This window comes from Ammospiza nelsoni, chromosome 6, assembly GCF_027579445.1.
Source record: "Ammospiza nelsoni isolate bAmmNel1 chromosome 6, bAmmNel1.pri, whole genome shotgun sequence".
NCBI lineage: Eukaryota > Metazoa > Chordata > Aves > Passeriformes > Passerellidae > Ammospiza > Ammospiza nelsoni.
This window is the reverse complement of record NC_080638.1, coordinates 50,835,997-50,863,584: the sequence shown is the minus strand read 5'-3', so window position 1 is coordinate 50,863,584 and position 27,588 is coordinate 50,835,997.

The window sequence follows — 27,588 nt, the reverse complement described above, 5'->3', positions numbered from 1 at the left end:
GATGGAAAACAGCCTGAGAGTGCTGGTCAGCAGCAGCTGAACAGGAGCCAGCTGTGCCCAGGTGGCCAAGAAGGCCAATGGCATCCTGGCCTGTGCCAGCAATGGTGTGGCCAGCAGGACCAGGGCAGGGATTGTCCCCATGATTGTCAGCACTGGTGAGGCCACACCTCAAATCCTGTGCTCAGTTCTGGTCCCTTCAGGACAGGACAGGAAAGAAATCTAGGTGCTGGTGCATGTCCAGAGAAGGGCAATGGAGCTGGTGAAGGGTCCAACCTAAATGATTCCAGCCTATTCTATTCTATTCTATTCTATTCTATTCTATTCTATTCTATTCTATTCTATTCTATTCTATTCTATTCTATCCTATCCTATTCTATTCCTTGTTCCTACACTCAGGTACTCATTATTCTCCTTTTTAAACTCATCGGACTGCTTAGAGCACAGCCATAACCATACCTGATTTTGTTCAAATTAATAATCACTAATTTGTGACCATAAGGGAATTTTTTGCAGCTTGTATTGAAGATGTTAGTAGTGTTGCCATGCAGTTCAGAAAACCGTGCAGCAGTCTCTTATTTTAGTGCTACCAACAGGGAGTACTGCTTATTTTGTTGTACTTTTTATTAGTATCAGTAAGAATATTGTTTCTTTTCAATAAAGGCCAAAGGATACTGTGATTCAATGGGAGGAGAGGCTGCTCAGCCACCTCTCACTACAATCTTTTCTGGCCCAGCAGAAAGCCTTGAACTGTCCCCTAAAATTCCTAAACCAGTGCCTGTACTTGAGTGAGGTCTTGTAATACACAAACTGTTTAGACAATTTGAAATACAAGTATATAGAAATGTAACAGGAAAATGTAACAGCAAGCGACAGAAAACATGATCCCTTAGGTGCTGTAGCTGGAGGCTTAGTGGCAGATGATGCAGCAAAATGGCTTCAAGATGGGATATTTACAAAATTGCTTTATGAGAATTTTACACTGCTAATCACAAGGCTCTAATAATAAGTCTTGCCTTACTAATAGAAATCTAAGCACTAGCTTGCATTTTCAGATATTGCCTCTGCTAAACTGTGTTGGAAACTTGTAATATTCCTTTTTCATTTCCAAACACAATTTCATATCTGACAATTTTAGAATTGCCTTAGCCCTTCTGAATGTACTAGAAACAGAACTCCTCATTTGATTAATTCTAATAATTTTTAGTCATTATTACTTTTTAACATATATTGGTATAGCAGATTAAATATTATTTATAGTCTTAATTTGTGTCCTGTTTGGATTGTACAATCACAGGACTAACTTGGCTATCACTATTATCATATTGTTTTATGCTGCTCCTAAAATTAAAATCCATTCTTGTCTTTAAGTGTTTTATTGTACTTGTCTTTCTTGCTTTGCATTGCATAGTCCATGATTAATTCTGTTAGCCAAGTGCATATGGCCTGCTTGGCTATCATCCATTATCTTCATCATTGTTGCCTCAAAATGAGCACTTTATTATTACTTTTTTCATCTTTCCAATTACCAGATGTGCTTTTGCATTCCCTTACTTTTCCTACTAGACTGAGATCTACATTTAGAGTAAAAGTCCCAGCTCATTAGTCATTGAAGATTAAGTGATTTTTCCCTGGCTAACTACAGAAAATTTGAGGGTCAGTTCCAGTATTATAGAAATAAGTAACTTCTGAAAAACAGAAGCAAGAATGTCTGGCTGTTCCTCTAGGAAAAAGGCTTCAGTTGTTGTCAGAAAATTGGTAGTTTGGTAGATTATTTAGATAAAAGAAGAATTCCCTCTGGAAATCTTGTAACTACATTTGATTCTAGTATCTTTCTGAAGTCTCACAAGTTTTATCTATGCTGAGTTTTGCCCATACCTGCCTGTCATATAACTGATTTCCTGGAATGCATCCCGTCAATACCCTCAATTAAAAAGAAAAAAAAAAAATAGCCCACACAACCTGAAAAGGTTGTGAAAAAAGTCTATAACAGCATTATTCACTGGGAAAAGCCTTTTGCAAGGTTTCCAGCCCATATTTTCAGGTTCAGACAACATAGTGGGGTTCAGCATGCCAACACCTGAACACTTCTCTGACTGCATTAAAACCCCTAACCATGCAATGTTCATTTAGCCAGCAGGTTAGCTGTACTAAATGTGACACACAGTAAAACACCTTGACAAAGTAAGGGTAGCTTTTTTGTTGTTTTTGTTCATTCCATTCATATAATTAAAAAAATATAACTTCTTATGCACAAAACACCTCAGTCCACTCCAGTATTATTTCTCTAAGTGTCTTAAATACAATTAGGGTATTAATTTTTTATTGTTGTTGATATTTTATAGTCCCATTATTGAACATTTTAAAAAATCACTAGATAAACATTTCATATAATGCCACCACAAACTCTTCTTATGACATAGATATTTCCAAATGCCCATGATTTTTTCTATATAAGGTCTTTTGATTAAATAAAAAATTAAATAAGGGAATATCTATCTCTCAAACCTTTGTACTGTAAATCTGTTTCTAGGCAAGGACTCATTGCCTCACAAAGCAATGCTGGAACCAGACCTGTGCATGACCCGGGGATACATAAGGGAAATGTTATAAGATAAGTAAGGGAGGAAGCTGGCAGACAAAAACACTCTAGCTTCTGTTTTCTGACCTAAGTATGCTGCTCTGGGCATTTCAGAAAAATCTGTTAATAATCACTTTGAAGGAGGAAGAAAACATTACAACAGGAAAAAATCCCATAAAGGGGTGAGAGAATGTAGGCTGAAATGTTCAGAAGTGATTAGGGTGACAAGTTTCAAACCTCCCCCAGTATTCTGATTTTCAGGAGAAAGGCATGTAGTTCCCAAAGCTTGGGTGCCTGAATAAAGCAAACAGAGCACTGAGTTGTGCAGTCCAGGGCAGGTCAGAGGAACTGCTGAAGTGCTGCCACTTACAAGAAAATTTGCAAGATTCTTTCGTGCTCTAGCACTTAGCCCAAGCTTTCAAAAATATTTTGGGGGACTTATTTGTTCAAGTAGCACTGTATAATTAGCTTGCCTTATGCTGACCACAGCCTCTGAAAATCACGTTCTTTAAACTGTCCCTTTTTGAGCCTCTCAGAACTGAGGCTACCTTCTTCCCCTAAAGAAAAAGCTTTGCTCCTCAGGCAAATTCTTCCCCTTGATCTCTCTAGATCTGATGTTAATACCTTCATGCCTCTCTATAGCCTCTCACTCCAGGCATAGTGACATTTACTTCAACAGAGCTCTGCCCAAGAGTTGTGCCATAGTGACATATCCAGACTTGGTTCTTCTGTGCCTGCAGAAGTAAAAGATGTCCCATATGTATTAAGATGACAGGGCAATGTGTTGAAAACTTCTACATATGAGGAATCTTAAGAAATCAGATGAAAAGAGATTGCAGAAATGATAAATGTCATTTATACGCTGGCAGGTTAATATCGTGGCAATGTCTGGATATTCATCTAAACATCACCGGGAATAGTTTGACAAGTCTGGGACAGTATGGCATGGCTATTTCTCTCATTTGGGCTGGTATTTGCTTGATCTGATTTTACCTTAATAAGTTTGCTCTGAGCAGAAGAGCAACTCTGCATCTTCCCTGGTGGTGAAAGATACACAAAATGCCTTTTTATCTCAATGAACAGTTTGCATTCTTCTGCAGGAATTCAGAAACTTGCCATTGCTGAAATATCCTCTCTATCTTCTGGTACTGTGGTTGTACTAACAATGGCAGATTGCCTTTGGTAACCCTTTGTTCTGAAGTTTTAGTAACAAAGTGTCTGGATACAAAACTTTGTCATATTATGTTTTGAAGATTTTGTAGCAGCAGAAAGTGGAGTGTGTCTGTGAGCATTTGTAATGGAGAAAAGCTAAGTGATAAAGTGCACCTTTAACATAATGACAGTAATTTAGTCTCAGACAGTGAATGCTATTATACCTTCTTTTAAAGACTAAAATCAGTCAATTGAAATGACAATTATGATAATCCTCATGTAATGAAGATTATTTTGAAACAAAAATCTTTTTTGTTATGTGTGCCTGTGAGTGTGTGTGCATTTACTGGACCCAAGTACAATCTCAAAATTCTCCTTGTCTGGAAATTCTATACAAATATAACAGTATTTCCTAACCATTCTGTTGCTTTCAGTTGATATTTAGTGCAAATTGACTTCTTTAAAAAAAATCATAGAATCATTAAGGTTGGAAAATATCTCAAAGATAATCTATAGAGATGCTTTGATCAAATGCTCTGAACATAGAGCTTGGAGAAATGGCCAGCCTTAACAGGAGTGGTTAGCTTGATGAATCTTAGAATATGACATGATACAACCTTCCCAAAGCACCCCATGTAGGTACCCTGTGTTTTAACTTAACTTTCTAAGGGAAGCTGCTGTGAGCTTCTAATGCACCACATAGGTAATTAACAGTGAGGAGTAATTCCAGAAAATATTGTTCTACCTAGGAGTCAGTCTGTGATGGGTGGCTTGTCAGAGTCATCTGAGTTCAGGAGAGAACATACCCACCATCTGAATTTAGTTCTTATAGGGGCTAAATTTTCAGGGTCTAAGGGAAGTCTAATCCTACAAAACTACAACTAAATTTATAATTTTTCTCATGTTCCTTTGAAAAACTTATTCTGTTTTAATGAATTAAGGCACTCAGAAACAGAAATTGTACAGCAGAAATAAAATGGCACGAGAGCCTCAACAAAGACATGCACATACAGGGAGCTCAAATGAAAAGGAAGATAAAGAAAAGATTTTCTGGGGCAAAAGGGGTAATAAAGGGAATAAGGACAAGATGACCATAGGCCTCCATGGTCTGATGTGAATGTTATATAGAGCTCTTGCACTATGAAACAGCTCTGACCCAAAATACAGCAAATATTATTATTATGAAGATTACAAAACATTGGAGAGATACAGGTATAATTTAGTCAAACAAAGACGTTTGTGAGCAAATGTAGCTAAACATTTTGTAAACTACTGGCTGCTTCATTTTTCTCAATCTCCTAAAGGTACTTCTCACTCTACAAAATACTTTTTTAGGAAAATTGATATGTAAATACTGGTAAATGTTCTTTTGTTCAAGATTTTCTATTTTCCATTGCTCAGTTGATTTAAAAGTAGAGAACTAATGATGAACCTCACAGAGAATGCCCCAGAGACTTCCTTAAGCCAGGTGACAGTTTACCTGTAGTGTTTAGCAATGATATAGGATGCATCCCTTCTTTGTTGAGGGGTGGTAATTAAAATCAGGTTATCTTGCATTTTTTTTATTAGCAGAGCTTTATTCATGTGAACTACCCTAAAAGTGAAGTTCATATTAATAAAGCTGGTTATTTCTGGTTAACAAAGCTGGTTATTTCTTCTTAGACCTGACCTAGTTCTAATAATTTGCCATTCAAAAGATGCAGAACTTAGATCTTTGCAGGAAGTTGTTACAATTCACTGTGAACAGTGGCCTAAAAGGGTTGCTGTATGCAGTCAAATACATTGGCACAGTAGGGAAATGTGATCTTTTCTAAGGCTATTATTCTAATCATTTCATCTAGTCCCTTGTCCAAATATGATATGCACTAGCACAAAGTTAATTTAATTTTTTTTAATCCCTGCAACAGTACAAAAACCCATGACAAAGCAGGGTGTCAAACATATGCTTTTAGGAAGTCCTTCATTGCCTGTTAATTGTGGATTGCAATTGTGTCAAAGTGATCTAGATGACATTGCTCTGCTGACTGTTTTGTGGTGATGTTTAATAGCTGGAAGGCCAAATGCAGTACCTGGCATTCACTTTAAATATGCCTTAGTACTGAGTACAGCTTCACACCATGAAACACATCTCAGTCATGAACAGCTGATTGTACCCTTACATACACTCTTTTTTCCTGTTTTTTTAATAATGTCTTGGCCCTGATCATGACAACAAAGTTCACCCTGGCTCTGCATGAGTCCCTAATGCAGCAGTGAGGAGTTCAGCTGGAAATCTTGCCAGGGTGCCTTCTCAGGCTTGAATCCACTGCAGCACAATGGCCCCAGAACTACCTAATGAGATTGCTGGGCAGATTCTAAAAGTATTGTCTAAATCCTCCAGGCCAAACTCAGCCCTGGTCTCACATCAGCAACCACAGAAGAGAATTCAGCTGGCTGTCCTCTCCTTCCTCTGCTGCTGCTCGTGAAGAAAAGGAACAAAACCTTAGTCTTCTAGCCTCTCCAGAAAGCTGCATCATACCTGAAGGTCTGAAATAAGAGACCCACAGAAGCAGGTTGAACCAATTCTCCTCTTTTTCCATCCTCAGCTGGTCACTAACACCAATGCTGAGAGCCCCAGGGACGTGCATGTGCTCAGCAGCCATTTCAGTGGGAATCAAAGACACCAGCAGTCCAGGCCCATGAACTCACACAGCATTGCCTTCAAGGCTCCTTGCAAACTCCTCACAAAATTCCTGACAGGTATCCCTACCTGCATTGTCCTGAAGGGAAAACTAAAGGAGGTAATTAGAGCCTTGTAATGAAGTAACATCTGATGACCTGCAGCCCAATCTGCTATCTGGGTCAATAGATAGATTAAGTCCTTAGACTGACTAATTGTAGGCACCTAATTGTATTAACACAAAAGCAGTGAGTCATGCAGTGGCAAAGAAGTGTTCACCCAGCAGTCCTTCCCTCTTGGAAAATTACGTCACCCCAGGGCTCTGATTCATGATCCCTGTCAAATTTAACTGTGCCAGCTCAAGAAATGACTGCTGCTCCTGTCACAGCTAAGTCTAAACACCCCTACTAAGGAATGAGACAGCAAATATTCTCCCTTATTAAGGACAAAATATAGCATTGCACATTATCTTGGAAAAACACTGTAGCCCAAGACTGAAAATAGGTAATATGTTACTTTCATTATGTGCAAGAAGATGAAACCAATCACTGCCCATTTCTGCCTCAGTTTCTCTCTTTATTGAAGAAATTGTTAAAATAGGACTTAAATGATCAAATAAATGTCCAACCCCATCCTGAGTTGGTGGACTGAACATTGATTGGCTGATCACACAGAACAGCTTGGGAATTCCAGCCTTGAAGTCAATAAATGTTTGCGGGAAAAGGAAACTCCACTATCATGCTTCAGACTTACTACTGTGAAAACTGGTCTAAATAACTTCAGCTCAGATAAGCAGATTTTAATTTAGGGATTCTGTCAGCGTTTATTTCTTTGCTGATATTTTTAGCCAAAAAAATATCTAGTTTATGAATGGAAAAGCTCTAATATTTTTGTGGCAAATGTCGACAAATTAAAATTTTGGCCAAATGAGAAGGTTCTGAAATTGAAGTCCACAGAAATGTGTATTCTGATTTTTTTGAATCATTGTGTTGTGTGGAGAAAGATTGCAGTTGCCTGAAGGACTAAATTTCACCAAATAATTCTTGACAATAACTAAATGCATTCTCCTATAGGGAAGATTGGTTCCATTACTATACACTTAATGCTGGAAAAAATCTTTTCAACCTCTAGTGTTTAGGATTTAGCTTTTTTAATTATTTCCCCTTCCTGCCCAACATATTATTGCTGTCTCAGAAGTCCATGTGTCTTTTATTGACTTTGAAACTATGTTTAGGGACACTAAGGAATAAAAAATCACCCACCAAAACAAAACCAAACCTCAGGTATCACTATCTGTCTCATAGGCTGAAATGCAAAGCAATAGCGTTGCATCAGGAATGCATGCTTTCCCTCCTCTATTACAGGCACTCCTCAGAATAAAAATTCTATTTGAAAATTTAGACAAGCACTACATTCTGTAGACCTGAGTTTTAACAGAGTAACACGATGAATTTCAGAAGCATCAGCATAAATATGAGTGCAGATTGCCTGGGTTTCTATGCAGCTACATCCATCCTTCAAACTTTTTTTTTAACCTACCTTGTGGCTAATGACCTCAGGTGGGAATATGAGAGTATTGCATTTAAAATCCAGGAAACTTACAGGCACAAGCCAAATATAGGTTTTCTGCAGTTTTATATGCTCTGAAGAGACACACCAAAATCAGAAACTTAATCACAACACCTTCCACTTATTTTTGCTGGAGCTGAAGTCAGCAGAACAACAATTGCATTTTTGATTTTCCATCACAGAAGACTGACAAAAGCAAAATACACTGTTGGACACTGACTTCTAAAACACTGTAGAGGCTGAGCACTCTGCAGTTGATCTTTGCTTTTAGAGAGGGCTTTGACACCACAACCCTGGGAGAGACAACTGGAGAGGGATCTATACTCTGCTTGAGCAACACATTTCATCCCAGGGGCTCACAGCCACTCCAGCCTCAGGAGGACCTGGAGCCTCTGAAGAATACCAGCTCCCACCAGGAAACTCATGGCCAACAGCTACTAATGAACAGATTCATCAAGGGTTTTTTCTGCTAAACTTTGCCAGCCCAAGAAATAATGGTTTTCAGGCTGCTTTGAGACCAAATATCTTTAAGCACTGGGAAATAATTCTCTGACTGAGAGTTCACCATTAAAGATAGTAAATTGATATTATATTAAAAATAGTAAAGTAAAAATAAAAGCCCCTTACATAATTTTGCATTTTAATATGCTTAAAGAATGTCAATTTATTGAAAAAAAATAATAATAACAGTCCACTTACACCCAGCAGAGTGAGCCAATAATAATGATGTATTTTACAATGTATGAACTTTGCCATGTGCTGTAGAGGTATCAAAAAATCAATACAACTAAATTGACAAGTTTGTCAATGATTGAAATTAATTTCCTTTTTTGTGGTACTTCACTAAACTGAATTCCACAGTGTCATATTAATTAACATCCCACTCAGATGGTCTGTCTAGATGGAAAATGACTAGGTTATCTCTGGGCAATTTCAGTGAAAAGTTTGTATTATAAGCAGAATAAAACAGTGGAAGATATTCACATAGAGGCACAAATCTTTTATTTACTAATGTAATTGCTAAGGTAATTGAAGCAATCAAGGTTAAAATTTCTAGAAGATGCCAGTCATTTTCAGCTGGACTCTAAGGACCCAGTGTTTTCTGAAAATGTTTATTTATGACAGTCCAGAAAATCCATGTCTATCTGAGGCAGAATCACAGTCTTTGACCAGAAGAAGGCCATAAGACCCAGTAATTAATTTCTAAAGTTACCAGCACACTGACTAAACTGGGTGCCTGTGTCTTATGGAACTCAGAGAATTAAAAACAAACAAACAAACCAAAAAAAACCCTCAAAACAGAAACAAAACTTAAACAGGGTCACAGAGGAAAGCCTTTTGCAGTTTCTGAATATAAACTTGTGGAGGTATTCAATTTAATATTAAAAATGTGTAAGATGAAGTTTAGAGGGCTGGACTACAATTGTTATGAAATCCTATGAAGATAAAAGGGATCAGAACTCTCATCTGTGATATGCAGTTCTAGTTTTGTTTTAGGGAATTTGGAGAATTTAATTTAAAAGACCCTTTGGTTTCCCTCTTTTTGTTTTTCCTATTTACATTCCAGGCAACAAGAAGTATGGGGTTTTTTTTCAGAGTAAATATTTTGTTAATTGCAGTTATGTTTCTGCAGCTGAAGTCAAGCAGCTGGATCAGAGTTCCTCTGAGACAGATGCTAAGGACCATGTTTTTCACCTTGGTCTTTTGGGCCATGCCCTTAATTGGAGCTTAGTGTCCCATTAATGGTTATGCCTCCTGGGATTTTTATGACCATTTCAGAAGTGCAGTTTCTGCCTAATGTACTGCTGCACAACAAAGAGTCCTTGTAGTCATATCCCAAAGGCCCCCCTATTAAATATACAGCAGTTCTCAATTAACCTGGCGTTTAAAACCACAATAGCTCTAAAGGCTATCTGCTGTGCAAAGCCCCTGGTCTAAACTGATAGCATTTAATTTTCCCCTAATGCAATTCTGTCCATATGCAAAGACCAGCTTGCATGTGACACTAATATTTGACTTTGTGCTCTGTTGTGACCAGGAGAAGGGATTTCTGTATCCATGAGTATCAGTTTCGGGGCATTAGGATACTGAAATTAACCTTGATTGTATCTCAGAGTTCAAAGTAGCTGCAGGTTTAGAGAGTAGCCACAAGTTCCTATGAAGTTTAAGCCACTGCAAGAACTGTGTAACAGCTCTTTCTGAGAGATCAGGGGGGTGGATTTTAGAAAGAAGGTGATATATTCAGCATTATATACTAATTTCAGCAACAGTGTGAATGAAAAGACAGAGCTGAAATTATTCCTTTTTCAAGAAAATTAATTCTACTTTCTGAAACACCTGTGACAAGCCAAAACTTAACCAATTATTTAACCACAAAAATACACAGACAACTATGTTAAAAAGTCAGCTTCCCAAATAAAAGTAGATTTTAAGTAAGTGAACTTTTCAAGCTGTTATTATTTTTACATGCTCAAAAAATGTGTTTTCTAAGCTTTCTAATACACTTGCTCCAACTTCAGTTTCAAAAAGGTCTGATGACATAGCCACAAAGAAGTGTATTTAGCTGCTGATCCTCTGAATTTACTGAAGCAAGTAGAGATAAAATACATAAAGTCTGCACAGGCTCAAAGTAAATGGCTCAGCAACAGATATATATTTGCAATGTCTAGGACAGGAAATTAAACTCTCCATTGTTTCTTACCTGAATTTCTGAGATTTAGGTCCCTAGAATGCTCCTGGAATGCTTCTAGGATACCTTCCTTGCTGACTGATTCACTATTTCAACTGGAAAACCATACTGGTGGGAAGAAAAATCTGGTTTCCTGCAAAAAAGCAAAGCAATGTTGGCAAAGTTATGGGAAAGGAAAAAAAACCACAAAGAAAAAAACAGACATGAAAGCAAACAGTGTGCCCATTCTTCATCTACAGTCCCATCATTCAGCAGCATCTGAGATTTCTCTCTACCTGCTGCTGAAATACTTCTCCTGCGCTTTCAAAAAATCAAAGTAAAATTTTAAAAACAGGAAGTTTAATAAAAAACAAGCCAAAGAAGCAAAACAAAACAAAAATCTTTGAAAATTATTCTGTAAGAATGTAATTTGTTTCCAGAGAGAAAGCTTTTAGCAAAAGGAAAACAACTCCCAAGTACTCTGCCAGGGAGAGACAGGCGTAGTGGCCTCAGCACTGTATTAAGTCTCTGGAGATACCAGTTCAGAGCAACAGGTTTTTTTGTGTGAGCCCAATGTCAAAAACACCAGCTACTAGAAGAACATGAAGATCAGAGACTTTGATTTCCTTAAATATCTAAATTTAGTTCCTGCTACTAAAGTATAAGTTTAAAGGAATATGCTAAGGGAAGCAGATATTGGAAGGGGTGAGAGGGAGCAGAAATTACATTAGTTTGGGGCTGTGATTTGCTACATTTCTATGAATAGATTAACTCTGAAATTTGTTCCACTAAATAATTCCCTCCAGCCAATAGCTTTTAGGTTCTGATTCATCATCCCAAAACTATAATAAATGATAAGGCTAATTTGAGGTCCTTCTCCATAAATAAGGTCCAGCTGAGCACAGAGAGGTACAATTTGTTGTAGAGAAGGAAAGATTGAGGCTGACCATACAGAATGGAATGTTACTCATCACTGATGGCTGGAAAGTGCCTCCTTATGAGAAGGGGAGTCTAGGTAAAGGTTATCAACATCTTCAAGATCTTAAGAATACATTGCTCTGGTTCTTAACACTTTTGTTCTGGCTCCTTAACTGTTCTTTGAGAGCTGCTCAAAATAAGCCCAGCCAAACAAAAACAGCCCAAAACCACAAACACTGCCCTCTTTTTCTTTTGACACTCCTTCTGCTACAAGTCATCTAACATTTTTCTATATGTTTCCAGCTTGCTGATTTAATTAATCAACCCGGCAAGGAGATGTGCCATTTAACATCTTTGTTGGTGACATGGACAGTGGGATCAAATGCACCTGTAGCAAGTTTACCAATGACACCAAGCTGTGGTGCCATTGATACAATGGAGAGAAGGGATTCCAGCCAGAGGGACCTGGACAGGCTGGAGAGCTGGGCCTGTGCAAACCTCATGAAGTCCAACAAGGCTGAGTGCAAGATCTTGAACCTGAGTCAGGGCAACCCCAAGCACAAACACAGGCTGGGCAGCAGTGGATTGAGAGCAGTCCCAAGGAGAACAACTCCATGGTGGATGAGAGGCTGGACATGACCCAGCAATGTGTGCTTGGAGCCCAGAAAGACAATTGTACCCGGGGCTGCAGCAACATGAGCATGACCAGCAGGTCCAGGCAGGTGATTCTTCCCCTCTACTCCTCCTTTGAGGCCCCATCTGAAGTGCTGCATCTGTCTCTGGAGCCCCAACATAAGAAGGAGGTGGACCTGTTGGAGTGAGTCCAGAGAAGCACCAACTCAGCAGAGAAATACCTAGTTTGTTGTTTTTGTTGTTGATGTTATTGTTGTTTTAATTTCTGGCCTAGTTTCTGAATTTGATTGAGCTAAATTGACTACGTCAAACACCCAAACACCTGAGCCAAACCCATCACAAATCAAGGAACAAATGCGCAGTTCTGAGCCGGACCAGGAGTTAGGGTACAGGAGAGTTAAGCTCCACTCCTTGACCATGATGATCTAATGCATTGGCTCAGATGCCCTGAAAATATACCTTGCAACACACAAAACTGAAATGACTCCAAGGTAATTCCAGTGAAAATTTTGGTGAAATTATACCTCACCATCATCAAAAGGAGATCCCACTAAGCCAACTAATTTGATGAATCAACAAGGGGCAAATAATGAGAAGAAAAATGGCTTTACTTAGCATAAAGAGATGACTTAGCACAACAAAATTAAGAATAATTGTCATGTTAGTCCATGGGAGAGGACTAGAGTACACAGCATGAAAAAAAGAGGTGACAAAAAAAGCACAAGTGGCTAGTCATGATTTAGAGATTCACCTGGTGCTTTCATGCTCACCCACCTCTTATCTGAATGCCTGCAGCCACCTCAATGCATTTCATTAACTTCTCTGTGAAGTAGCTAAGATTTCCCATGACTTGCAGATGGTGAATCGAAACAGAGTACCCAAAAAAAGAAACAATACAGGTCTTCCTGGAATGTGAACTAAAGATCCACCACATTTGCTGGTTTTAACAAATAAGAACAAGTTTCTCCTGGTTCTGATGGCAAAAAATGAAGGAGATAAATAATAGAACTTACATCAAAAATCCACACTCACCACACTCCCTCACAGAAGCCTTGATTATTCAAGGCATACTGTGTTCCTTCACAATGTTTGTATTATTAAACAAAATTTGTAATGTTAAAGATGTTAAAGAAAAAAACTTCAGTTAAGTACATTGAGAAAGCAGCAAAAGCACTTCAAGCAGAAAGCTGCCTTTATCATTATAATAATAGTATGGAAGAGCTTTATGGGAAAAAAAAAAAAAAAATCAAGTGTACAAATTATCCGACATTCATTGCATGACATCCTGAGAGCTATGTTAGCCCTGATAAAAATATCCAGGAGGATGGCACATTGCAGATGGCACTTCATAATGCGCTCACTTAAAAGCAGTCATTCCCTACCTCAGAGAGAGCGCAGCTTGATGAAGGCCATAGGACACTTGGTTCAGCCAGTAAAAGCTGCTTGATGAGGCATCTTTAGTTAGTTAGTTAGTAACTTATTCATTCATTCATCTTATGCAGAAAATTCTGATGAAACTTGAAGAAAAAATCATAGCCTTGCACCTTCTTTGTGAAATTCAGAATCCAGAATCTTGTTCAAATAATGTCTGCTTCTCTGAAAATTACAAGTGTGAAAAATGGGTTAAATTGCCCTAGTCTTTCACCTCTGGAAACATGAGCTCAAACCTGACTTCCTATAGGCTACCATTGGAATGATTGACTATTTGTTAGTGCCACAAAGCCAATAAATTACTGGGCAACCTGATAGGATTGATTGTCAAAAGATGCCCAGGAATGGAATATCCTGTCCAGGATGAGATGCCTAAGCAAAACCGTGTAAGTGACCTTCAGGAGCAGTCCATCTCACAGCCCACCCTGCTCTCATCTCCTTTCTGCTTTTCCAAAAACCAGTTTGCCTACAATATCACACAGAAGAAGATGTTAATAAATACCAAGTAAAGAATATAATTTTCTTTGTAAACACGATGTCAACTAACAGCACAAATGTCATATTTACATTCATCTTATTAAGATTTATACAATTTAATGTTGGGCTTTAAGAATTACACTATAAATGGAATATAATTTTCATATAAAAGGGACAGTATATTTTTAAATCAAGCCTGTAGAAACTCACTCATCAGTGGTTTATGAAACTTGAGTACACTGATGCTTCAGTACTCAATTAATGTCAGGCAATATGGATTTCAATCTGGCTTGAAATATATTTAAACAAATGAAGTAGATACAAATGTTGGCTCTTTGGCCAGCCAGAGCTAAAAATCCATTTTCTACCCCATTTATAATAAGAAGTAATCTGAATGTAATTTATCTAAAGCACAATATGTTTCCCTAATTTTTACATGTAACCATTACTTATAGTTTAAGTAATAGTTATATCCACAGATCTTAATGCACTTAATTGAAAATGCATGGTATTAAAACATAAGGCTCCATCCTTCAAAAATAAAAGCATTATCCTAAGCAATAATTGAAGTGGGGGAGCAGGGGCTGGGAAAAGGCAAAGGAAGGGAACCTTAACAAAAATCCTTAAATGAAAACATTTCTTCCCATTTATGTTATATTAGGATTGTTTTTGAATAAAATTAGTCTCTCTCAGCCCCATATTTCAGTTTAGATTACAAAATCCTCTCATCTGATTGTCACATTTTACGCTGCAGTCAAATCCTTCTGCAGCAGAGTGACATGTCAAGGGTGACAATGACAAATTGTCACTAAGTAAGGAATAACACATGACAGGGCGTTCGGCCATAATGAGATATATGCATGCCTTGAGAGCATCTGCAGGCATGAGGCTGAAGGGCGATTGCTCCCAGCACTCATCATGTTGCTAGGTCTCATTAAGACTTTACATGCACTGGAATAGATTTCCAGTGATTAAAAGAAAAAAAAATATTTATGAATGAGTAAATCATGGCGGCCAGTTTTGGTTTTATTCATACTTCCCAAGAAGTGTATATGGTTTATAAGGCCAGGTTGAAAAAGGAGAAAAGGCCTTTTTACCTTCCTTTAAATTTTTAATGTTACTGTCCATCATGGCAACACACAAGTTCCATCCCCTCTAAGTGAATAGCAACAGTGAAATCTTTGTCCTAATGGACTTGATGGTGCTCCCTGACACGTATTCATTTGTAGCCATAAACTTCACATGGGCTAGGTGTTGCTCTTCAAATATATAATGATTTTATTAATGTCTCTTTTTGTTGGTGTGGGTTTAGATGTAATACAGGGGCATGTCAAAGTTCACAGAAAGGTTTTTAACTTATCCTTTGTGATTTGATTTCTAATGACTTTTTAAACTTAGTACCTCTTAATTAATAATAAGCACAACCAGTAAATCCTGACAAGATTATCATAACATAGAAACTTTTATGAAGAAGGTCAGACCTGTGGTTAAAAGGACATAGGAAGTCATATATTCAGCTCAGTCTGTGTCTCTCACCACCAGAGAAGGAAGATGAGAAGATGTCCTTATGGGGTTTATTGCAATCCTCACGCTATAGATCTGTTTGACCCAGGATTCAGGACAAGATGTAGGACATTGTTTGTACAGAAAAATAAAAATTAAGTCAGATAACAAGAATTGTGTAGCACTTATGGTTCCCCCACTGTCAAGAGCAGGTTGACTGACCCTTCCATGACCCATTTTCCTTGATTAAAAAAGGCTGCCATGAAATCTAAGTTCTCCACCATCTGTAGAACACACAGAGCTTTTGGAACTAAGAATAGCCCCAATTCAGATTTCAAAACCTCTTGGTATTAATTTATGAGAAGTTTGTCACCATAAGCAATAGCAGTCAGTGATTTTCTCCCACTCAAGAAGAAAAAAACCCAATTTTTTTCTAAATGTGAAAACCAAAGTCTCATTCCATTCTCTCCTGAAATACTGTTGTCTCATTTTATTTTAAAAAATGAAGATATACAAGCAACTTTGTGAATACATGTCAGATGTCTCAATATTTACAAAACTGAAGTATTACTCTCAGATTCTACCACTGAAGTAAGCAAGTTGTTGATGGTATGTTGTACCTTTTATGGTATCCAATCTATGCAACATTAGGAGCATCTTATTCTAAACAGAACTTCATCTGTCTGAAAGAAAGGAAAAGCTATCATGACAGCCAGTAAAATGGAAGAAAAGGTGACTGCTTTGGAAGAGAGAAAACAAAGTCAGCCCCAGAGTCCAGATGCTGAGATTGTGTCCATGCTTTGATGCCTCACACAGGAGCACAGCCTTGTTAAAACAAACCTTTCTGTCAAATAATTTAGTCACAGTAATAGTATTTCCATAATATCCCTCACTTGAGAGCTTCACAGACCCTTCACAGAAAAAACTCTTTACATTTTGCTACCAGATATGCCTCTTCACAAGTTCTAGGGTAGTATGACCTCAGCTCAATCCAAGACAGCAGCAAGAGGCAAAACAGATCTCCTAGATGTAAGGAATTTTTCTAGCATGAAATTCTTCTTGGTATCCCAAACTTGCTTCCCAAATCTCAGTCACAATAATGCATGAAACCAGAACTGACCTTGAAAGCCTTTTATTTTGGATTTGAAATAGAAAAGAATCTGTGGGTGCTACCACACTGCTAGGAATGAGGTAAATCAGAGATTTTCCATTTGAGAAAACAGAGCCTATCAGATTGGCCTCAGGCCTTGGATTCAAACCCCTACCCACTTACATCACTCCTGCTGAGGTATTTTTCTTCCTGCCAAGGAGACCAGTTTGTGCCCTTTCCTCTCATCCAGCATGTCCCCAGCCATACATTCCAGCCTCCAAACAGCAGTGCCAGCCACCAGCCCCAGCTCTCCCATTCAAGCAATAAAGTCACAGGCCTCTTGGATCAGGGAACAGCCCCTATGGCTGGAGCTCACAACCTTGGATTCGCTGCTCTCACGGCAATAAATGAGTTATGCAAGTACATAAATTTCAATTACTCACTGCTTTGGAAAGGGATTTCTGGATTGTGTTATCTGTGGTGATATCCTTGGCAGTGGGGCCACCCAGGCATTTGTCAAACAAGAGCGACACCTGGGTTGTAGCATTCCCTGGAATGAGCTGGTTTATGCTTGCAACCCTTAACTGTCCCACAGAAATATGTTTCACAGATGGGATGGTCATTGAAACAAACTGGGAAGTGAACATGATGATGGCAGTTTTATGCATTGGCAACTTGTCTGTTTTAATTTTAGACTTTCTTGATGGCTGTGTTGGCCCTTGACAGCCATGGCCCCTGGATATTGCAGAACAGATTTTTATTTTTTTTAAGTGTACCCTCTTATACTTATTATATTCTAGCCTTTTACAAAATAATGTAATTGCTGCTGCTATTTATGGAGAAAAATGACAACAACGAGCCTAATTTTCAATTTTCACCCATGAACTCTAATCTGCATTAATATATTGAACATTGTTGTTTGCATGAGGCCCATTCCAGAGCAAACACACAAGGAGCAATCCATGTTGAGCACAATGGGGACATGCCCCAGAGACACTCACTCAAGTGTTAGGGTGTTACACCTTTCTGACCAGCACACTCCTCTCCCTACAAGGGCAATATCTTTCTTTGCACCATAAGAAGCACAGTAGGCTCTAGGAATTGTCCAGATTCTTTGAGAAGACACATTAAGGTCCAAGAGAAATGTTGTGGGCAGAGTGGATATAGGAAACATGCCCAGCTTGGGTTCAGAAGTGAAAAGAAGGATCTCCCAAGAACTTTCCAGTTTCAGAAGTGTGGGACCTGGTGGATCCTCAAAGGGAAACATTAATACTGGATGTGGGAAGCCAAGTGCTCCTTGAGGTCCAATCTGCTCACTATTTACCTCAAAAAACCCAAGAATATTAACCAAAGCCTCAGGGAGCTATTTGGACTTAAATAAATGAAGCTGCAGTAGCCAGGGAATTTTGAAACCAAGGAAGGTGTGAATCTCTTCTCAAGAGAATGAGCAGAGAGGAAAACAGAGGAGAAGAGGGAAAATGAAATTACAGCAGGAACCTCTATGTAGGACCTTAAACCATGTATAGATTATCATATTTTGAACACATTTGGATATGAAAATATACTGAGCAAGTGAAGTTTGGTTTTGATTATTTACATTCCTTCATGTTGCCAAATATAATGAAGGCTTTTTCCTCTTCAAGCAGCAGGTACAGACATGGGTCTTAGTTAAGGTAGGTGCTATAAATAGCTAATCAAAAAGAAAGTGGAAAAGACCAAGATTCTGAAATGAAAATGTTTTCTTCTTCTGAGTGACTTTAAAACATGTCTGGAAAGTAGATCCTAGACTCTTTCCACCTAGTGTTAGAGTTTTCCACTTCTGTAGTCTATGGTAATTGTGTAAAGCTTACACTGAGGTGAGAAAAGGCTCACAGAAATGCTCAAAAAGTTTCTAATGGCTATTTTCTACACTCACTCCATCCCTGTTCCCTGAATTGGGTACAGCTACCTGGGAGAGTGGGTAAGGAAAAGTCCTGTCTGCATAAATGATTTTTCCAGTCTTGTAACTGAAGTTTGAAGAGAAAAAACTTTTGTACTACAGCAGTGCAGAACACTGTGGATGTCTAAAGAAGGAGGCCTGTGGGGCTGTGCTGTGCCTCGTCCATCCACTGCCACCAGAACCTGCCTGTCGCTCTGCCCAGGGGTTGCTAGTTCAGCATAGAAAAGCAAACAGTGAGGGGAAAAAGGAGCACAGCAAAGGATCCTGCAGACCAGACAGTGCCACATTTGAGCCCTGAAGTTGAGCAGTACTCAGGGAGCTGCAGCATTCCTTGTGACAGACAGGAGGAAGCCCACAGCCCTGTTACAGCAGTAGTTTCAGCCAGGTCAAGTCCAGGGAACAGGAAAAATGGGATGAAGTGATTTTCCCAGCACCTCCAGCCAAGCTTAAAATTTTGTTTAAATGGGAATTCAGTCCTGAGCCTTCGGACAGAAACCTCTTTGAGCTGAGAGTGAACCAGAAACAGTTCTAGGGTTGTCTCTTTTTTTCAGTTTGGATGTGTTACTAACACAGTATAACGCTACAGTCAGCTACACATCATCCCAACTGTAAAAATTAAGAAGAGCTGTTGAATGTCAAGTGATGAAGCACAAAGTGTCACAACTTCAAAAGTCCTGTTTTTCTGGCAATATTTACTTATTCACATGACACGTTAACATATGTAATAAGTACATAAAAGAACGAATGTCATATGGAGAAGTCAATGTGTACTCATACTGAAGAGTTTTAGGAAAACCTTAGATAGTTTTAATTTCATGATTTATATACCTGAAAAATAATTCCAATGCTGCAATATCAGCCTTTCCACCTGTGACTGTAGAGAACTTTGCACTGTCAGAGTCCATGACTATTGCTCCTCTTTTCTGCCTGAACATACCTATAGAAAAGAGTTTCCTTTTCACTGAATTTCTAAAGGAGTTTTGGGGATGAAAAAAAAGTAGAGTTATAAAGAAGAGCTGTTCTTGAGGAAGTTATTTTAAGTATTTTTAGCTCTAGCTTTGCTAGCAAAGGCTCATCCCATCAGTCTTTAACTTATATAAACCCTGCACTTTACTAAACCCTGAGGTTGACACAGAATTATTGTGTAAGATTATGACCAGATCTTGAAAGTTCATTTTGTCTCAGCCCATTCATTGGCACACACTTAGCTGCTTTGCTTGCTTCCAAATTATGTCTAATGTCCATTGCATGTGTCATATGGCAAACATCAGCTAGCTCTGCAAAAGCTGTTTCTAAACATGTTTGGTTTGATTGTTTTTAAGGCAAGTTCATTTCCTCTGCCAAATTTGAAGAATAGACAGCCTGACATGTATGCAGCATTTCAGCTTCACGGTCAATAGTCTTCATTCATTATTCGGGTGCGAAAATAAAGTGTAAGAAATGAAATGCTGCCACAGGCTTCCCTACATCTGATACTAGTAATCAGTTTCTCCAACGAGAATATTTTGGGCTTGGTGCATATGCAAAGAAAATAGAAACATAAAGGCAAATGATGCAAATATATGAGCCAGGTAAAAATAAAACAAAAAATTTAAATTAATTGTAGTATATTTTAGTCTGGTTCATCTTAAATCTGAACTCTTCTCCTTCAAAAGAATAAAGATTTTATTCCTATTCATTCTTTCTAAATTACAACAGATACATTTGCCATATTAAACTTCTAAGGAGAGTGGAGATCCTTGGTGACTAAATCTCCCAATTCTTAAACTAGCAGAACAGTAGCAAAGATGCTGACTATGTGGTATTCGTTAAATAAACTAATACATTTCACAACTGAACTGAGGCACTCTCTGTTACCCTCAGCCTTGAACTTCGACTTGACCTAATCCCATATCAACTGATAACAGTTTGCCATCTGTCCTTGGTCAGCCCAATGGAAGACTTCAAAGGATAGAATTAATAGCATATAGTTTGGCCTTGACATACAGACTGTGTCTGTTCTTACTTAAAGAACAATAAAACTTTGTATTTAATTTCTTTCTTTTTTTTTTCTTTCTTCTTTTTTTTTTTTTTAACAGATGGAGGGCTGGTGTCTTATTCCATTCTGTCACCCCATCTGGATGCCTTAAATGTGATACTAAGGGAAGCATGGGGTGAGCCCACCAAAAGCTCAATTCAAGTTGAGATACAGTAAGAAAGGAAAGAAAATAGACTGATACCAATCTTGCATCATGGCAAAATAAAGGCATGTAAGGCTGCCACAGGGGAATGTGGAGAAGAAATCAGCACTGACTCCTGAACATAACAGTGCAGGATTGGAGTTCACTTTAAGTTCTCAAAGAAGTATGGATGCTTCATCAGCAACACCAAATAGAAAATAAACATTTCAGTCCATCAATTTATGTGTCACATTGTAAAGCAGCAAACCACAGGCCCAAACATCACAGGAATCATTTCCTGCTTACTATTCCTCCTGAAGCCTCACCACAGGAAAACCTGCCTTGGGGAGTTCAAAGAATATGTTTTACTCTCACTGCAAAATTAACTGGTTTGCTGTTTTCTATATCATCTCTTCATCATAATCTAGAGTTCAAAAGGTGTTTTGATTTAGTTTTTTTGTGAAATACTCCAATGCTTTACTACAACAATGGCATTTTTTTAACTCAAGAGTGGTAGATTTAGGTAACATTCTTTAAGGGATCAAGGGACCCTAAAAGGAAGGACTGAAAGATTATCTGCTTAACATAGGGCAAAGGACTGAACATAGTAATTCCTACAGGAGAATATATTTTCCTTACTATGAAAATGTAGCAGAGCACTGCATGATTATAAATATCCTACCAGTGCTTGCTGACTCCTTAGTCTGCAAATGCTCTGCACAGACAACTAAGATGTCTTCTCTTTCCACAACTCTAAGTAGCTACCATATGCAGCTATAAAATAATAAATAGCAAATGGGTTTATTTTTAGTGGTTGTTCAGAGTTTACATTGGTCCTTTGCATAGGTGGACCCCAAAGTTCCCTTGAATTGCAGAACAGTGAAAAAAACCTCATTAATGGTGGGATACTTTCATGTTAAAGTGATGTCCCTGCTCCTAGAAGCAAGAGCTTCAGTCCCAGTTACCTCTAAAATAATTCTTTCATTCCAGTATGTCCTGACATTAGGAAACTTGGTGGAAGAAATGAAGGATGGCAGGATAATACAAAGGCAAATTATTAACAAGTATTAGGAATTTAACTCTATCCTTTCCTGGTGTCTGCATCCATCTGTAGATATGTAAAAAATAATATCATTCCCTTTCGTACTAGCAAAGGGTGTTGGCTTATTCACCATGGACAAAAATTCTTCATAAACTTGTCATGTTAATCAAAGCTTTGACAGACAATGCCAAGTCCAGTGATCAAAGCACTGTAAAAGTATGAACAGGTTTCTGCTCAATTAATATCTGCATAGACCCCTACAAGCATATTTAAGAATATTTCTCACTAAAATAAAAGAAGAAAATAAAATTTATCCAGCCAAAAAATATTTTTGTGTTTTGTGTGACAAAAATAAAACCCTTGTATTTTATTTGGATTGAAAATAATTATTTGTGTAGCTTTTGGGTTTTTTTTTTTAAGAGAAAATGCAAATCTAAATCGTTTCAAAGCTGCTGATGTCCACTTTTCCTTTTTTCACCTCTGACTTTTATTCACAAATTTCCATGTTTATGGACATCACTTGGAACAGAACAGCCCTATTTTCAGTCTCCCAGGACAGCACCCCAGCCCCGAAGCAATATTTGAAGTATGAATATTTCCTATTGACACTGTTCCACTTTGGGAAATAAGCATTTCTTAGATCAAAGACAGAAACTTGAGTGCATATCTTAAACACAAGGCTGTACAATTACTTTATATAAAATATATCTAGCTTGAAAGCTCCAATGTAATCTCAGCTTCAAAATGCACTCTGGCTGGGGAGTTATGTACTCTTTTGACATACAGGAGGAAGGGCTTGATTTAAATCCCTGTCATCAGTTCCTCTGTGAGAGACTACAGGATAGCGCTTCTATGGAGAGCAGCCCCAAGGAGACAATTTTTCAGGAAATAATAAATGAACGTGCATCTGTGTATGTTCTGCAACTTCTGTGAAGTCAAGAACTAGGAAAGGAGGATTTGGATGTGAAAATATCCATCCTCTGACAGCACCTTGGGCACTCAGCATGAGGCAGACCAGCCAGCACCTAAACACACAAGTCTCCAATCCCCCACTGAACCACGTGGGAAGAGCGCCTGCCAGCATCACTGCAAAGTGGAAATCTTCAGAAATGGTTTTGTTCACTGGTGCAGGGTGTTTGTCCCTTCTTTCCTCTAATGGACACTTCTCCTGTTCACCAGCAAGCCTATCTGCTTTGAGAGAGCACCTGCGATGATGCTGGGAACAGCACCAGCCTGGGTGGGAGGAAGAATTTTACAGCCCTTTACCAAAGCCTCTGTTTGTCCCAGACTCAGTCTGCATCTCTTCCAAAGGAGCCAGGCCGGGGAATCTGTTTGAGGCACCAATAACAGAGCGGTCCTGCTTCCTTAATGATCTGTCCTTTCTCAACTGCAGAGGAAAAGCAAGTCAAGTGTGTCCTTATACACCACTTTAGTAAAATGGATGTGCAGTACACACTTCATTACAACCACCGAGGGAATTAAAAGTAACTTGAGCAAATGGCCCCAGCTCCATGTAATTATCTTTTGAAGATATTCGAAGACAAAAGGAAAAACCTCGCCGAACCAGCTCAAGAGCAGCAGAGTTTGCCGAGGGACGGGCGAGCGCTGAGGCTGACCGCGGGCTCGGCCTTGGCGCCGGGGCTCCTGCAGTGTCTCTGATGGGACAGCAGGTCCCAGGCTGATGGCCGGGACAGCAGGTCCCACGGCACCGGGAGTGTGCAGGGCTCTCAGAGGAGAAGCCCTTGCAGGGATGTGTGCAGGACAGGGCTGAAAGGCGCCGGGCCGTGTGTCTGAGCAATGCTGCCCTCCCATGGCACTTGCTCGGCCGCTCTCTGCTGAACCCGCACCCCTCAAAGGCCTCAGCAGGCCTGACCCCACCGCAAGGACAACAGCGGGAGGGGTGATGAGCCCCTGTTACTCTTTCAGGCTCTGAAACTCTATTCGCTTGTGACTGATCCAGCTGGCAATGCCCACACTCAATCCAGCCTCTTGTAATGGACCACAGCCCTTCCCAGCCTTCAGGTCCCTTTTTCTCATCGGTCTCCTGGCTTTGTAGCTCATTCTCATGTTAACTCTTTCAGAGGTGATGCAAGAGAGAAGCAAGAAGCAGAGAAGTCTGACTGAGAGCATAAATATTCTTTCAAAAACGAGCCTTCAAATAATGACAAGTACAAGGCTGTGAGAGGTTCCTGTAGTGACATAAAGGGGGACTGCAGCCCAAGCCCAGGCCTTGGGCAAGCCCAGCACTGAGCTTCCTTCTTCTGATGGAACAGTGAGACCTCCCTTCCTTGAAGGACAATTTTCTTTTGAAAATAGTTTCTAGCTCCTTTTTCACCTACTTACTTCTTTGTTGCTACAGAGTGGCTGAAAATGCCTGTAGTTCTAAGTGGCTGCAAGTCCTGGCTGTAAAACCTGAATATGTGTTAAGATTTTTTTAAATAAACACACTACTTGTCCAAAATGGGGCACAGAAGGCTCAAAGGCCAGTAAGTAGTTCAGTAACAGCAGAGGCAGCCACAGCTGAAATGTATTTATGTGGACAAAAGCCCACAGCTACATTTTTGTGACTGCTCTTTGTGGAGAAGGCAGCTTGAGCTGGGTTTAGCTCACAGGTTTACAAGCAGCTGCAGAACATGAAAGTATAAGGAAACAGAATATGTAAATTGAAGAGATTTAGCATGGCAGGAGAAAATGACAATCCATTGACTCTGCTCAGATCCAGTTGTACCCTAGATGACAACTGCATATTTTGTGCACTTAGTGTAGTTGGCTCCATAAGGCAGTCAGAGGCACAGAGATGCTTTTAGCTAAAGGGGAACACTACCTCTCCCTCAAATCCCTAGGAAATCACTTCTCCAGCACAGAAATAGGTCTGCCTTAAGCCACACCAGCCAGCTTTCCAAATCCACTGTGGTCAGAGCTCTGCAGTTCTAAAGCAAACCAGTAGCTTCCATGTTATATAAAAGTTACTGACTTTGTGTTTACCACGTGCCTTCTCAGATGCTTCTTGAATCTGGATTGTTTCCAGCATACATATATAGTTTATATATGTTTATTACTTTATAAAGTTTTAAAAGCTTTGGCAGTCTGTCAGCCAGAGCTGTGGTGTAGGTCTAGTGTGTTTATGGAGCATGAGCTGGGAACTTTCAAGCGTCTTTATGGACTTGCAGGTGGAGGTAAGTCAAAGCTGGGTCCCACATGAAGAGGATTTCTTCTGTGTATTAAAAACAAAGTTTTCCTCCAGCCACAAATTCCTGACTGAGCTTCACTATAATAATTCAAATCACCAGATCCCAGAAGAGCACTCCTCCTGGGGACCTGCAGAGCCCCATAGCTGTCTGACTGCACACACAGGCTGTCACCCCTGAGTGCCACCCCAGGTCTCACAAACCCCTGGCCTTCCTGCAGCCCACACTGCCTTGCACATGATGACAAACCTGAGCTGCAGGCTTGGCCCACCCTCCAACTTCCAGCATGCCTTGTGTGCCATGGCCATAGTCTTCCTCTTCCAGGCAGGATAGCCAGGGCATCACTTAACTCTGGCCTTGCTGTGCATGAATTGTGCCAAAACCCACTGAGGAGTTGAGAACGGAACACCAGAAAGTCCACTACTACCTTTGGATGAAGAATTTATCCTTAGTTTCAGTCTTTCACCCCACATCCCACCCCCTTAAACTTCCCTGGGCTTCTCCTCATGAGTCCTCCCGCTCCCAGCTTTGCTCTGTCCTTGAGCAAAACCATAGGCAGGGATACGCCCCAATCTGTGAGTACCTGGCAGCTGGATCTCAGATGCCAATTTCTGAAAAAAAATTATTCTCACCTGGCGTGATTGCTCCTTTCTATGGGCTACCACACAGAGTAATATGTGGCTCCACTGGTTTTACCACCCCACTCTGACATGCCCTTGAAACCTGATACACAGGTTTTGATGGTAGGCCACAGCTGGCTTCCAGCAGGCTACCCCACAAGCAGTGGAGATTTTGCATATAAAACTATTAAAACACAAGGTAATGTGAAGTGTCAACTTCCTTCTGGGCTGCTGTAGCAAGTACTAAGAAGAGGAAGACAGAACACATTTCTGTAATGACCCAATTACACTCAATACAAAAAAGCATGGAATGTCATCTTGGAGAGGCTGTATTCAACAAAAATGGATCTAGGAATGCTGGACTCTCTTGTGTGGGTTCCTTACATTACCTGAGCATCTGTTTCAAACCATCTACTGACAAAGTAATTTCCCCCCCAAAATTTCAGAAGGTAGGGGCACCACTTTTGTCTCTCCTCATTATCCTCAGAAAGTGAAGCACAGCTATTTTTACTAACATTACAAAACACCTTACATTTAACCCAAACTTGTAAAAACAGTGGAAGACTTTTACTGCTCTAATACACTAGGTTGTTATTTCCTTTTCTGAGAAAATACCCTCTATGAATATATATTTAGAATTCTTCCTACAAAATGGTGACCTGATTGCAATCATGGAATTACTACAAAAATGAGAAATTGTAAATAATTATTTCAAAAGGAAAATATACCTGTTCTTTTACTAATGATGTACTAGAAGCTTACTTTAAAAATAGTATCTACCATTTTGAAAAGATCAGATCCTCAAAATGCAAAGAAAGTTATGCTTGTTCAGTGTGCCCACTTGTATGAAGTGGAAGGTTTCAGGAAAGTAGTGGGAGAGTTCATACAACATGTTGCAAATACTCTAGCAATCAGAATTTGCTTTTGAATATGATTTTTTTTTTGTTTATAAAATGCAAAGAACTTCTCAGAAGCAGGCTATGAGTTTTATTATTTCTTAAAGAGAGGTGAGAAAGGCTCAAAGACCAATCCAGTCTCAGCAACAGAGACAGGCACTGAACCCAGCAGCAAGTTGACTTCCCTGCTGGAAGCATTAGGAAGTTTCCCTCAGATAAAAAGGCAGAAATGTGCTAACTTCTGCCCTCCACAACACTTTATAATTATGTTGATGATATAACCTATCCAGTCAACCATCTCATGTCCACATAGGTAATTATGTTTTAACTGCTAAAGGGCTTTGGGAAATTGGCAGTCACATGAATGTTGGTAGGTGCAGCACATACATTTGCCATCTTAAGGTGATTAATGTGATTCCCAGCCCAGGACTGGCCAGATGATTGGTTCAGTGCTATCCTTCATATTTAAAAGCAAACGGACAAGAGAAACAATCCAGAACATACACTACTCTTTGTTGTGACTTATAAAGGAGTTTAGAGAAGAACTTGTATAGTTTCCTCTGCAGATAGATAGCTCCTTGAATTTGACTGAATAGACTGAGGCTGGTTTACTTCACAAGGCCTCCACAGGACATTAACATTGGACCTAAATAATTTAGCTTGACAATTAATCAAGAACAAACATTTTTCAGGTCTTGTATGAACTACCAGGAGATGAAGTGACATGGGCTGTCTGGGAATTCTATATGCAATTTAGTACCTGACTTAGAGTGTGATGCTGAGCAAGCTGAACCGTGGTTCTGGTCCCCTGTTTCCCTTTAAAGGGAAGAGGTTACCTAGTTCCTAGATATGAGCTTCTCCTGCTGATGCTCAGTTTTTGTAGAATAACTTATCATCTTTGGAAAAAAGATGTACAAAAACATTATTGATCCCAAATGTTTAGCATACTCTGTTGTTGCACTCAATGAAACAATCAAATATAGAACATGTTCCTGCAAAGCCAGCATGCAGAAAATTCTCTATTGTCTCTTTCTGCTTTATCAAGCAGCCCACGGAATTCTTTAGA